General features: G+C 38.1%; 1 long non-coding RNA gene across 1 annotated transcript in view; it reads right to left on the minus strand.

The window, feature by feature from the left end:
• Positions 1 to 5,214: 5,214 nt before the first annotated feature.
• The window catches only part of LOC116567148, a 39,824-nt gene continuing 29,384 nt past the window's right edge, over positions 5,215 to 15,654 (minus strand). Inside the window, exons 5-7 of the long non-coding RNA XR_004276125.1 lie at positions 14,529 to 14,600; positions 6,841 to 7,204; positions 5,215 to 5,545 (exon numbers count right to left, since the gene is read on the minus strand). This is a non-coding gene — a long non-coding RNA (uncharacterized LOC116567148). The remainder of the gene's footprint in view (positions 5,546 to 6,840; positions 7,205 to 14,528; positions 14,601 to 15,654) is intronic.

Consider the following 15,654-nt stretch of genomic DNA (forward strand, 5'->3'; position numbering starts at 1 on the left):
AAAAAGAAAACACATCTAGCTAGATTTCCTGGCAGCTTTCATTTACATGCCTTGCCTATGTTATTTCTCCTTGAACAGCCTAAGCTTTAAAAGATGGCAGTCACCATTCATTTAGTGGAGAGTTTCTTACGTGGGGCATTGTTTTTCACCTTGATAGAGTAGCCTGAAGCTGCCCGATTCCTTCCAAACATCTTTTCTGAGTTTTGAAGAGTGTCCTACATTGTAACCCCCAAAGCAGAGCCAGAAGTTACTATCCTAGACTCCCTTGTTGCTGACATCAGACATGCGAATTAGGTGTTGCCCATTAGAAACACCCATGTACATCCTTAGCTTGGAAGCTAAAGCTACATGGAGGTAGACATGAATGGCATCCATCCCAGCTGAACATGACCACGGGAGACTCAATGGCTGAGGTCCTGGCATCCAGGACCAAGCATTATCAATGCAAGCTACAGTGTCTCTCCAAGAAAAGGAATGGTTGCCAAGTGTTGGCAGCAATGGTATTTTCACTGGAGCAAATTCTATAGTCTGATTTGGTGTTGTTTCTGGCCTCATCATTTCTAAGTCTGGTTTTCTTGCCCTCCAGGGGATTCTGGGAGTTGCTTAATATTTGTACAAATTATTTTTCTGCTTAACCTAACCGGAGTGGATTCTATTATTTGCAACAAAAAAAACTGTGCCTAATAGTCTTACCTTCATTGCCATTTTACAGATGAAGAAATTGGTTCTTTAAAAAATGCAGAAATTTCCCTAAGATTACACAGTAGTACAGAGTGAGGCAACAAACATGTCCAAGATTTTTGAGTCAACTTCTAAGCTCTTTAGGAATTTAAAATTAAGGTATTTCAAAATTCACCATGAAACAAGTTCATCCATAAAAGCAAATGTTACCATTCAATGAATAGTTATTATGTACCAAAATTGTGCATCAGTTGTGAAAGGGATCCTAGAAATCATCTAATCACCCTGATTTACAGATGAGGAGGCTGGGGCTTGAAACATGACAGAATTTGTCCAGTGTCCCTCAGGGCAGAACATGGGAGAAAAAATTAGGTTTGCTAACTCCCATTTCCTTTACATCAGTGGAGGATGAAGCCATTTCTTAACCCACATAGAAATGCTTATGTCTCCCAAGTCTAGTGACTAAATGAAAATCTTGTTTAAATGTGAGGAGACATAAATATTAAATGTATGAGGAATAACCAAATTTAAAATATTGCAAACCAGTTACATGGATACTCTGGGCCATGTCACCATCACCCACTTTGGGTGTAACTGAGAAGCTTAAAATAGCTTTTGAGGGAAATTCCATGAGAACATCGCCTGGGGAACTCAGATCACATTTCCATCTGGCTCTGACTTTACAGAATCCACAGAATTTAATTGACCAGGTTTGATGCAAGAAAACTATCTTTTCTGCAGAAATTGGAGGAGTTGTTAGATACCTTGTTAATCCATAGAAAAATACAAGATTGACTGTCTAAATATTTTTAAATAAAAATATTTTAGAGTAAACATAACTATCTTCACATGCATAAAGAATAATTTTTGTGTCAATAAAACCCAAGATGTGTTTTACCCTCAGGACCATTTTTACTGACTCTGGGGAGAAAAAATCTTCTGTCATATGAAGAAAATTGAACCTTTAAATTTCTGATTCATTTCCCTTTAAATCATCCCAATATTGCTTTTTATGGGTTATGTAATAGCCAAACAGTCTCTAAGGGGCTATTAAAGCACTTCAAGCCTTGCTTCCCTTAAAATAGAATAATAAAATAAAAGTTAACATGGAGGAAGTGGTTCCAAGTGAATCTACTTGGTCTACAAAAGTTTGCAACAGTCTAACACTTGAAACATCTAACTGAGTTCTAAATTTTCAAAATTTTCCTTTTCCCAGGAAGAGTCCCCATGAAGACTGCTTGAGTGCTCAAAATCTATCTTTTATCAGAAAAATAAAACCCTAAAACCAGAACACCCTGTTTTTCTCCACCAGAAACTACCTTGAGATGTTTTAGAGTGATGGCATTACACCAATCTAAACCATATGTTTAGCCCAAGAGACAATTATTGGAAAACTATACTTAACTAAGAGTCTACTTTTTCAAAACCATTGAGTGGTTCAAATAGTGGAGTGTGCAGTTTACTAAAGGTGAAATTAAGTAGAATCACACATTAATACAAAGTGGATTCCTCTTCTTTTTCACTATTTTTGAGATGAATGCCTCTGAATGGTTAAAAGAAATCAGGTATTTTTGTCTTGAACTCTGCTTTATCTTAGTTTTCCCATGAATCTACTTACATGAACAACTTGGGTAATTTGGAAAGATAATTTACGAATTTAAGAGTGAAGAAGACCTTCTCAAACAACAGTTTGAAAACAGAAGAAATTCACCATAAGTTTCCCATTTCCAGGAAATTGGAGAACTGGCCATTCCAGTTTTTGGCTGGATAAAAACTACCTCGAATCTGAAGGCACACAGGCAAAGATAACAACACAACACCTTAAACAGAAGTCAGAGGAAGCCATTCAGAAGTTAACTAATTCACCTCCTAGTATTTATTCAGTGCCAACTCTGGAAAGACAGTATATTAGGCACTGGTGATATGAGTAAACTAGAGAGACATGCATTTTCAAAAAAAAAAAAAATCAGATGACTAGAGATTTGTTTAGGAGTGCCATGGTTTGGTAATAACAAATACTGATTCCAGGACTCCTTGGTGGCATGTTTTGTATTTTCAGAGAAAGGAAACATGGATGTACAAATACCCACTGATGATGGGACACCTGGGTGGCTCAGTTGGTGAAGTGACTGCCTTTGGCTCAGGTCATGATCCCAAGGTCCTAGGATCAAGTCCCACATCAGTCTCCTTGCTCAGTAGGGAGCCTGTTTCTGCCTCTGCCTGCTCTTCTCCCTGCTTGTGCTTGCTCTCTTGTGCGCGCGCTCTCTCTCTCTGACAAATAAATAAATAAAATATTTTAAACAACAACAAATACCCATTGATGACTCTTTATTTTTAGTGATATTCAATCAATATTTTGCATACCTACTAGAGCTTTCCTTATCTGGGATCCAATGCTATAATCATTATAGCACATATGATTCACTCAAACTTTTGTCATTTTCCATTAGTCTGTGTCTCATCCTAACCTACTCACACCCAGCTTATCTTTGCCTCTTTCTTTACTATAAAAATGGAAGTCATTGAGGTAGAACTCTATCAATTCTTCTCTTTGCCACCTTTAAATTTGTCTGGGTCCTATAAATTTAATGTAATCTCAATAAATAACATCCATGATATGTGGGAGGAAATTGAAAATGACATTAAAATATTTTAGAAATGTTAAAATGCAGGAAAAGATGTGTATATTCAAAGAAATCTTGAAAATAAAAAGAAATGAGAGATAATTAACTCTACTAGACAATACAATATATCTTGAAACATCAGTAAATAAAAATGTTTTCTATTTAATAAAAAAGGAAAAACCAAGGGAATGGAATAAAAAGTGGACTCAAATATCTATAAAATTTTGGCTTATGATAAAGGTGACATTTCAAACTGGGTGAGGAGAGGAAGGAAGAATTCAAAATATGATGTTGGACAACTGGCTAATCCCATTGGAAAAAATATTAAAACTATATTTCTCTCATCAAAAATAAATTCCAGATGGAATAAAGATATAAACATATAAAGGAAAAGATTTAGAAGAACATAAGGAATAACAGCAACCTTATCTTATACCCTGAGATAACTGAAAAAAATAAGACACATAGAAACAACATGATTTTAAAACATAGGACATCAGGCAACAAAGGACAGTAATCTCTGAAAGATGGACACAGATGACATGAGCCCCAGGATTGCCCAGCTCCACTCCTGGAGAGAGTTTCAAGGCTGCACCATAGGTAAGGGGAAACCAGGTATATAGTTCAGTGATCTTTTTACATTGAAGCAATGGAGCTGGGAGTCCAAAAAGACCAAGGCCACTGAAGCCATTATAGAGAAAAGGGCTGAACATAGGGAAAGAGCTCAGAGGTCTTCAGAGGATCCCCTTGCAGTATGCAGGTCAGTACAGCTCAGTAAATGTGTGTGAGTAAACTCATAGAAACCCCAGATACTGGGGAAGCAACCATGTGAAAAGTCTAGAGAGAATAATGCCTCACAAAGGGCTGGAAACCATTCCTGCTGCCAACTACCACAGTGGAAAAACCTCAAAACTCACAGGAAATCAGGTAAAGTACTCAGAAGAGTTTGCATTATTAATGGAGAAAAACTAGCTTTTGGCTGAACACTGCTCTGGTTCTACCTAACAAAGCTTAACAACAAGCTTTAAATGGATCAGTATTTTCCAAGTAACTTAACTGTGTCCTAGAACAAAACTCAAGAATATTCACTGGAATATTTCAAAATAATCAGCATCCAACAAGGTGAAATTCACAATGTCTGGCATCCAATAAAAAAACTTACTAGGCATGCAATGAAGCAGGAAAACATGAGCCATAATGAGAAGACAAGTCAGTACATAGAAACAGATCCAGAAATGACTAAGACAATATAATTTGTATGTAAGGACATTAATTCATTTTTTATAAATGCAATCTATACAATCAAGAAGCTAAAGAAAAGATAAAGCATTCCAAGTTTAGACTTGAAAATTATAAAAGGGACCCAGCTCAAATTCCTAGGGGTGAAAACTATAATATCTGAAGTGAAAAATACATTGGATGGAAATGACAGCAAATCAGACACTGCAGAAGAAAGTCTTAGTGAACTGAAAGGCATAACAATAGAAGTAAGCATTCTTGACTTCTTAAAAAATAATTTTGAAATTATGCATGTATTTTAACATATTAAATAAAGCAGAAGAGCTGAAGAGGAAAAAAGACTGCCCTATGACATGAAAATTAAAAGTTGCTTGACATAAAAATTGAACAAAAGTTTTAAAAGACACATAACATAGTGGGTTGAAAATATGAACAGTATATTTGAGAGTCCAAGCTAACCTTCTAAAATTACAAAGATTCTTTTTTTTAAGACTTTAATTATTTGAGAGAGAGAGAGTGAGAGCACAAGTAGGGAGGAGAGGAAGAAGCAGGTGTGGGGCTAGATCCCAGGACCCTGAGAGCATGATCTGAGCCAAAGGCAGAAGCTTAATTGACTGAGCTACCCAGGTCCCCCCTAAAATTACAAAGGTTCTTAAGATCAGTATGGGAAAAATGAAAAATTTTTCTCATTTGGAAAAATGAGAAAAGTATGTTGTATAATTATATATTGCTATACTGCAGATTACCCCAAAATTTAGCAGTTTAAAAATGAATGACAAATACCTACTATTTCAGGGCTTCTCTGGGTCAAGGATGCAGAGTGACTTATAGGAGAGGTTCCAGATCTCATAAGGTTGCAGTCAAGCTATCCACAGGGGCCACAGTCTCTGTAGGCCTCTCTTGAGGGGGATTTGCTTCAAGTTCATTCATTCCACTAGACTGTTACATATATTATTTCCTCTGCCACGAATTGCTTCCATTCTTTTCATAGCTGGAAAATTCTTGATAATATTTTAAAATCAGATCAAATGGCATTTTCTCTATGAAGCCTTCTCCTGATTCATTTTTAATCATTTCCTACTTTTTCATCAACCTGACATTGTATACATTTATCTATTGTAACATTTGTTATAGTTCATTTAAATTACTTGTTAACATGCCTATCTCCCCACTGAACTCTGGGATCATTGATGCTAGGTATCATATCTTATTTTGTATTATGTTCTTAGGACTGGGCATATACATTTTGTTTGGTGAGTTATCATCTCAATAGATGCAGAAAAGCTATTTGACAATATTCAACATCCACTCATGATAAAAAGAAAATATTTAATATGACAAAGAAATATACATCAACATCACACATAATGATGAAGTTATTTTAATTGTGTATAAATTAAAATCTCTTTTGAGGTAAGTAACAAGAAAGATGTCCAACAATTTCTATCTTCTACTTTCTTTTAACATTACAACAGAGGTCTTAACCAGTACAATAAGGCAGGAAACAGAAATAATAAGTAAAAGGATACTTGGTAAAAAAATAAGAAACCAAAATTCATAATCGGAAGAAGACATGATTATATATGTAGAAAAACCAATATTATCTGTAGCTAATGATATTTAATAAGAATTTTAAAAAGCTGCTGGACACAAAATCAATATACAAAAATTCTTTTAGAGAGCCCCCAAAATATCATATATATATAAGAATTTGACATGTGACAGAAATGGAACTGCAGGTCAGTGGGGAAACTATAGTCTTTTCATAAATGGTGCTGGGGCAATTCAATATGCATATGGTGGGGAAGAGAGAGGAAAATGAAACTGGATCACTCCCTCAAACAATACCAAATGTCAATTTATAAACTTGAATATAAAAGGCAAATTATTTAAGCCTTTAGAAAATAATATATATTCCTGATCTTCATAATGAGAATTATTTATTAAACATGACATAAAAACACTAATCATAAGAGGAAAAGATTAATAAATTGACTATATTTAACTTCCGCACTATGTTATCCATAAAAAAACGCAAAAAAAGGGAAAGAACAAATCACAGAATTTGAGGATGTGTTTGCAACATATCTAACTGACAAATGAAGAGCATCCAGAATATAAAAGGAATTCATACAAATAGATAAGTAAAAAACAAACAAAATCAGTCCAGCAGGGATTGAGCCAAAAGACTTAAAGACACAACTCACAAAAGAGGACGTTTTTAATTGGCCAATTAGCATATCCTCAGGCTCTCAAACTTAAGGAAATGCAAATTAAAACTACAATGAAATTTTACCTCAGGCTCACCAGGTTCATAGAATTGATCAAGTCCAGTAATGTCAGGTGTGATGAGAATGTGGAGCTCTTGGAATTCTCAGTTAGTGAGAGTACAGATTAGTGCAACCTGTTTTGAAAACTGTTGTTAAATTTGAAGTTATACATACCCCATGGCCCAGAATTCTACTTCTGGGCACCTAGGCTAAAGCAACTCCTGTACTTGTCAACTACAGTACATGTACAAGAATGCTCATAGCAACATGATTCATATTTTCCCCAAGGTTAAAATAACTCACCTGTCCATCAACAGTAGAATGGGTGAACAAATTATGTTACCTTCATAGAATGGAGTATTATACAGCAAAAAAATTACACAGACAGACCTAAGGAAGTCAGACACAAAAGAATAATTATGTTTATGTAAACTTTAAAATAGGACAGAACAAATCATAAACTATATTTATAAGGGACCTATTCATAAAGAGAAACAAGGACTGTTCTGAGGGCTGGTAATGTACTATTTCTTTTTTTTTTATTAAATTTATTTATTTATTTAATAAACATATAATGTATTTTTATCCCCAGGGGTACAGGTTTGTGAATCTCCAGGTTTACGCATTTCACAGCACTCATCATAGCACATACCCTCCCCAATGTCCATATCCCCACCACCCTGGTAATGTACTGTTTCTTAATCTGCACAGAGGATTACCCATTACTTCTTTGAATACAGTACATTTAAGTTCTATGTATGTTTCTACATGTTTATGACATTCCAAAACTTGAGAAAGGCTTTAACAAAAGATGAGGCAAGGTCAGCTAAACAATCTACTGTTAAACTCTGCTTCATTTCATAGAAAATATGATTAATAACAAAATTTTCCTCTTTGTATCATATATTATTCTGCAGTCAACATTGAACTCCATAGAACACCCATAAAGCTGACTGATTTAACCCTAAGGCCCAGAATATTTAGTTTCTTGAAGAATCTACTTCCAGGTCTATGGCCATACCACCCCGAATACACCCAATCTTAGAAGCTACACAGGGTCAGACCTGGTTAGGATTTGGATGGGAGACTACCCGGGAATGCTAGGTGCTACAGTTAAAAAAAAAAAAAAAAATTCTATCTCCAATAAGTAAGAAATGATAGGAATGTTGCTTACAGAAATATCTGACCTTCGGTAGCATTGAAGGTCATTTTTAAATAGAAAATTTAGATTGTTTTTGTCTTAGCTCTCCAGATAAAGAACTTGTATTCACATAATAATAATGAAGATAATAGTGTTCACATATCGATTGCCTGAGTTTTACCTGAGGATTACAAATGTATTGTGCTCTTGCTCTGCTCTTATGCATTATATATGTGGTCTGATCCAAAGTCCACTGCAACCCTACAGTGCTAGTGTATTTATAATGGTTTTGCAGGTGACATTCACACAGCTTAAGTAATTTGTATATATGGCTAATAATCTAATGGCTCTTAGCTAGGATTTGAAAGCAGATCTTTTTGATGTCCAACATTAATGTTTTCTGCTATACCACATTGTTTTCCCTGAAAAACCCAAAGTATGTCAAGCTGAAATTATTAGATTAGCAAAATATTAATTTCACTGAACACCTGCCATGGACCCGGCACTGTAGAAAATAACAGAAGGGGTGAGGCATAGTTGGGAGTGTTGAAGGGGTGACATAAAGTCATGCCTTAAGGAACATGATGATATCTCTCCAAGCCTGAGATGCTATGATCCAAGCCAACGGCAAAGATAGTGGCCATACATTAAACAGCTGGAAAGGCCGCCTAGGTGGCTCAGTTGGTTGGGTGTCTGCCTTGGGCTGGGGTCGTGGTCTCCCGGGGTACTCCGATCAAGTCCCGCATCAGGCTCCCTGCTCTGCGGGAATCCTGCTTCCCCTCTGCCTCTCTCTCTCTCTCTCTGTCTCTCATAAATGGATAAATAAAATCTTAATACAAACAATCAAACCAGCCAGAGAATGTACCAAACACCATGCACTTGAGATCAAAGCTGTTTGATAGATGATAGATTCTGTATAGATTCTGTATGATAGATTAAGTATAGATTCTGCCTCTCTTTGTGTTACTTTTAACTTTTATTCATTTATTTTTTTTTAATTTTTAATTTTTTTTTATAAACATATATTTTTATCCCCAGGGGTACAGGTCTGTGAATCACCAGTTTTACACACTTCACAGCACTCACCAAAGCACATACCCTCCCCAATGTCCATAATCCCACCCCCTTCCCCCAACCCCCCTCCCCCCAGCAACCCTCAGTTTGTTTTGTGAGATTAAGGGTCACTTATGGTTTGTCTCCCTCCCAATTCCATCTTGTTTCATTGATTCTTCTTCTACCCACTTAAGCCCCCATGTTGCATCACCACTTCCTCATATCAGGGAGATCATATGATAGTTGTCTTTCTCTGCTTGACTTATTTCGCTAAGCATGATACATTCTAGTTCCATCCATGTTGTTGTAAATGGCAAGATTTCATTTCTTTTGATGGCTGCCTAGTATTCCATTGTGTATATATACCACATCTTCTTGATCCATTCATCTGTTGATGGACATCTAGGTTCTTTCCATAGTTTGGCTATTGTGGACATTGCTGCTATAAACATTCGGGTGCACATGCCCCTTTGGATCACTACGTTACAAACGTATTCATTTATTTTTAAGGTTTTATTTATTTGACAGAGAGAGAGACAGCGAGGAGGGAACACAGCAGGGGGAGTAGGAGAAAGAGAAGCAGGTTTCACGTCAAGCAGGGAGCCCGAGCTGGGGCTCAATCCCAGGACCCTGGGATCATGACCTGAGCTGAAGGCAGACACTTAACAACTGAGCAACCCAGATACCCCTAACTTATAAATTCTTGAGATTTGTGCCTGTGACTGACTTCCACATGTAGTTTGGCAATAAACTATGAATAACCATCACTTCCATGGCTATTTCTAGACAGTTTGGCCTCATAACAGAACATTGGGCTTTAGCTATTTCCACTCTGGTGATTAGACCCAACAGTGCCTAATAAAGCAGTGAGCGGGGAATGGGTGGGAATAACGAGGACCTTCCCTAGATTAAGGACTAGAACAATGGTGCTTACTCAGAGGCAATCCACCAACCATCACCACCAGAGAAGAGGAATGCTGCTAAACATCCTTCAATGCACAGGATAATACCTCCCTCCCCATCCCCAGCTCCCCAACAATAAAGAATTATCTGGACCAAAATGCCAATAGAACAGGGTTGAGAAACTCTGGCCTGAAAGAAACTTTAAGAAAAATAGAACAGAAGAACAGAACAGAAGAGAATTTGGGAATATGCCTGATGATTACAAAATTTTTCAGTCAGCAGAAAGTAAAAGCACACACACACAACTGCTTAGAGGAGATGATGGAAGATCTCAGTTTATAATAGCAATAGAAAAAAAATCCAAGAAATGGACATAATTTAAGCAAGTTTAAATATAATTTTTAAATAAGCATTTAAATAAAACTTTAAAATGAGCACACACACAGAAACACATATGACAAATAAAAAAGCACATCATATTCTTGGAGAGAAGCAAGCAATATCATAAAGACGCCTACTTACTTTAAATCTATAAACTTCATATGCCCTGATTTTTTAAATGTCAAAATGACTTTTTTTGAACTAGACAACCTGATTCTAAAATTCATATGAAAGAAAACAACAACAAGGAAAATGGGAAAATTCTGAAAGACAAGAGTAATAAGGGGAAATTATTTTTACTGATCAAATATTTATTTATTTATTTTTGGTGCAGTATTTTATAAACTAAAACCAGTTAGCTTATAAAAGCCAGTTTATTATACAATCTATAAAGTAAAGAAGAAGGAAGACAAGTTTTTTCTAATTCCATCACTCAGAAGTCAATAGTTAAATGTTTCTTGAGTGGACTTCTAGTCTTTTCTTTAAAATAATAAAACAATTTTTGATGATCCCAGGGTCCTGGAATCGAGCCCCACATTGGACTCTCTGCTCAGTGGGGAGCCTGCTTCCCTTCCTGTCTCTGCCTGCCTCTCTACCTACTTGTGATGTCTGTCAAATAAATAAATAAAATCTTAAAAAAAAAAAACAATTTTTGAAGCTACACATATTTAAATGTGACATTAGCATGAAAGATAACTGGAACAAACTAGAATCAAAAATAGGCACAAGGGCTCCTGGGTGGCTCAGTTGGTTAAACTACTGCCTTCAGCTCAGGTCATGATCCTGGAGTCCTGGAATCGAGTCCCGCATTGAACTCCCTGCTTGACAGGGAGTCTACTTCTCCCACTGACCTTTCTCCACTTATGCTCTGTCTCTCTCAAATAAATAAATAAAATCTTTTAAAAAGGGGGGGGCACAAATGCAATGGATATTTTATATATGTTAAAGGTAACATTTCAGATCTATGGACAAAAGATAGATTATTTGATAAATGATATTGGGACAACTGGGTAGCCCTCTGGAAAACATAAAGTTTGATTTATCTGTCATTTATACATATACTAGAAGAAACCACGGAATTTTGAAAAAGCAATCTCAAAGTGGAAGAAACTTTTCTAAGTATTTCACAAAACCAAAACCTAGGACTTATGAAATAAAAGGTAAATATATTCAGCTAGGTAAATAGAAAAGAACGACAAATAGGAAAATATATTTCCAACTTAAATCACAAGGAGTGACTCTCCCTAATATAGAAAGAGCCCCTCTAAATCAATAGAAGACCAACAACTCAATAAAGATATAAAGAAAGGAAATGGACTGTCCACTGAAAAGGGAATTCAAGTGGCTCCTAAGTTTGTGAAAGAAACCAATCTTAGTCATAATAACAGAAATACACAAAGATGACTTACTTTTCACCTCTATCAGATTGTTAAAGTTCTAAAAAATTATGTATGTGTGTGGGTATGGGGAAAAACATATTCTCACATGTTAGTGATGGGTGTGTAAGTTGACGAATCAGTTAGGTTTGAATTAGAAAACCTGATGCACGCACCTTTCAACCCAGGAATTTTATCCTACGTAACTACTCACACATGTACAAAATGTGTAAGTTATTCAGAGAGGCATTGCCAGGAATAAAAAACTGCTAAGACCCTTAGATGTTTGTTGATAGTGACTATAAAAAGTCAGAAAGAATATAAATACCCATTAACTGTGGGCCACAAAATTATTGAACATTTATGGTATGGATACTATACAGCCATAAAAAGTACTGAAGGAGCTATTTATGTGTGAATATGGAACAATCTCCAGATCTGCAAAATATATTGCTAAGAGAAAGAGTGAAGAGGAGAGCAATGCATATAGTATATCATCATTGGTATAAAAATGGCGGCGGGGAGATACACAGTCACACATAAATGCAGATTTGGTCGCATGTGCATAAAATCTCTCTGGAATGATATGGACGTGAGTAACTTTGGGTGCTTCCTCGGGGTTGGGTGATTAGGTGGCAAACATGTAAGCAATACTTTCTATTCGTTGGACATATATTTTTGAACATTTTGGGTTCTGAACCAAATTGGGCCAACCAAATTGGACCAACACCTAATTTGAAAACAAACCCCAGCAGGGTCACCCTGGTCTCCAGCTCTGACCAGCCAAGTTTCCTTCCCCTTTCCCCACCTCCCCTGGCCCTTTCCAAGCTGCCGAATAAGGAGTTTCAGACGGGGATATCTTTCCTCTACATGCCTCAAACCAAGACTGGAGCTCTGCATGGGTTCGCAACTGCCTGCTTTTCAATCCACAGGGGTGGAGAATTTAGCTTATTTTTAAATTGGGTGGAATTTAGAAAAGAACTGCCAACATGATTAAATAGACTGGAGAGGCTGGTTCATAAAGAAAGATGAAAAGACCTAAATGTGTGTAATTTGGCTAAGTGACAGCAGGGCCGGGCTGCGGTTAGCACATACAAGTATTCAAACACCGGGACAGGAGAAGAACATTCATGGACATAAAGAGGGAAAAAATGAAAATATGAAAAGAAAAATAAAGTGTCTCGGTCTTTCTGTCTGTCTCTATCTCCAGAGGAGCCTCTCCAGGAAAGCAATGGATGTCTTGTTCCTTGCACAACATCCTAGAAAATCTTTACCTTTGCAGAATGTAAAGCCCACTTTGGCTCCCAGGCTGGGGCTTAGATGTCAACACGGAGGCTGGACTTTAGCTCCCTTTCCCTGTGCCATCTCCTGGATCCAAGTGGCCACCTCACTTGCTTTTTCTCCCTACCATAAGCATACCCAATGAAGGTCAGACAGTCTTGCAAGGGGAGGGGTCTTTGCAGAGTATATTAATCATTTATTCATATTTCAAAATCTGGGAGGGTGCCCGTGATAAGGCTGGAAAACAAGACTGCCCTTCCCTGCTACTATCAAGGAGTTCGTGATAGCTCATGATGGTTCTACTATCAATGAATGATTGTTGAGATGACCAGGTTGACACAGACCAGCTCAGCAACAGTACTGGGCTGTCCATCAGGTCCAACTCCCTGATTAGTCTCTCATTAGGCTTAACCCTGGAGCCCATGGAAAACTTACATTACTGCAATGCCATTAAAAATTAGTCCCATGGAGGTAATTTTGCTCATTTCGAAAATCCAGCTGCCTGGTCTCTTTAGTTGTTGTATCTACCCCATCCCTTGTATTTCCTATTAACTAAACCTCAATCCAAATTCCTTTGAACTTGTGATTCAGTGTGCCAGGATATATGCTAATGGATATACACAGCAATGTGGTAGACTATATAAAAATTTTGTGTGCATGTATGTATAAAGGCAACAGTGTGTTTGTGTATCTCTGGGTTAATATCCATGTGTGTCTCTGTATCTAAGAAGATGCACATATGGGCAAGATGAGTCAAAACCAAGATGAGCCAAAAATAAAATTTAAGAAGCACTCTGGTAGGGATTCCAAAACTAATACCTAAGAGTATATTTTAAAGCCATTTGTGGCTTGTGTTTATTTAAAGTTTCCCCCCATTTATCAGACGAAGGAACTGAGCTGTGGCGGAAACTGGGCCCGATGTGCTTACTGTGGGCAGCAGCAGGTGAGGCCACACCCCTGTGGGCAGAATAAGAGGGTCTGAAGGAATAATAAGTATAATTCTCAATTATCCTAAAAAGTCTTCTGGGTGAGGAGATGAAAAATTGGCAGTTGGGTCCTAGACTGTGGGTAAGGAGAAATTGACTTCTTTCTGGGCTCTGGTTCTCTTAGGAAGAGGCCCTGGGGAGGCTAGCATGCTAAAGGGCTTTCCCATATAATGGGTAGGAGCCGGACTCTGCCATATGCAACCAGGTCAGGAGACAAGCACACCCAGTAGCAAGGGAAGAAAGCAGACTCCTGGCAGCTATGCCATGATTAGGTTTGCCTACAGATTTCAGAAGACCCCAAAACACACAAAGAAGTCCAGAAGTGATTCTTCCAAGGATACTGTGGTAACTTCCCCAGGTAGTCAGTGGCTCCACTGTCCTTCCACTCTACCGTCCTCAGCATTTGCCTTGAAGCCTCAAGACTGCCTCATGTTCCAATATGGTTGCCATAACGCATGTCATGGCACTCACACTCATTTCAGGCAGCAGGAACGGAAAAGGGAAACATCTCCCAGTTTTACCAGCCCCTGCAAGGAGATTTTCCAGAAGCCTACTTCGATTGGCTTAGCCAGAACTCGGGCTTGTGACCATACCTAGCTGCAAGAACGACTGGGAATGACATCCTTTTAGCACGGTTCATCACCATCTCAAATAAAATTGCTTTTCTGTAACAAAACAAGGAGAGAATGGATATGGAGTGGAAAGCTTTTCTGAAGTACCAGGGCAGAAGTGTGTCCTGTAGCGGACCGCCTAAGGATGGCTAGCTGCCAGCCGAAGGATGATTTTGGTGTGTGCTCCCTTTTCATTCTGTCTGGGGCTATACCAAAAGTGACATTAAGCGTTACTGTCTGTTCTTGGCTGTGCTGTGAGGCCTTCAAGAAAGCGTGTGTGTCCGCTCTTGGGCAGAGGTGAGAGTGGCACCCAGAGGCTGTGGTGTTGATCTCTGCAACGACCCAAGAGACAGCCCTGGCTGTGCAGAATCACACAGAGCTTTCTGCAGCAGTGGAGCGCCTTCAGACTCAGCCCCTGGATCGAAGTGGTCCTTGCTGATGAGGGGGACACAAGCAAGACCCCTCTTAGAGACTCCCTGAGAAACAGAAGAGAGTAGGAACTCCTCAGAAGCAGGCTGGGATTGCTGTTGTGCAGGTGAGGGTGAGCCCCGTGCCGCACTACGCATGTGAGCTCATTCACAACCATGGACAGGTGAGCCAGAAGGACATTTGTATGACCTGAAACTAAGGATGCATTTCAAAACCGTATGTGCTGTAAAGAAAGAATTGGTTAAGAAAATGCGGCTGCCTGCATTTTAGACTAAATTCCAGCTTTTTAAACAGTGGTTGATGCTCACTCTGGTAAGCTTGGTGATCTTCAAAGCATGTTTCGAGGAACTCTCTAGTATTGTGGAGTACCTCAGAGACCAGAGGGAGGCCAAAGGGGCTAGGCTTTGGTCCCCAAATATCACATAGCTTACAACATATTCATATTTTTGCATTCCATATAAATTTTCATTTGAAAAATTATTCCCGGGCGCCTGGGTGGCTCAGTGGGTTAAAGCCTCTGCCTTCGGCTCAGGTCATGATCTCAGAGTCCTGGGATCTAGCCTCACATCAGGCTCTCTGCTCAGCAGGGAGCCTGCTTCCTCCTCTCTCTGCCTGCCTCTCTGCCTACTTGTAATCTCTGTCAAGTAAATAAATAAAATCTTTAAAAAAAAAATTATTC

Source organism: Mustela erminea, chromosome 10 (assembly GCF_009829155.1).
Source record: "Mustela erminea isolate mMusErm1 chromosome 10, mMusErm1.Pri, whole genome shotgun sequence".
In the NCBI taxonomy this organism is placed as follows: domain Eukaryota; kingdom Metazoa; phylum Chordata; class Mammalia; order Carnivora; family Mustelidae; genus Mustela; species Mustela erminea.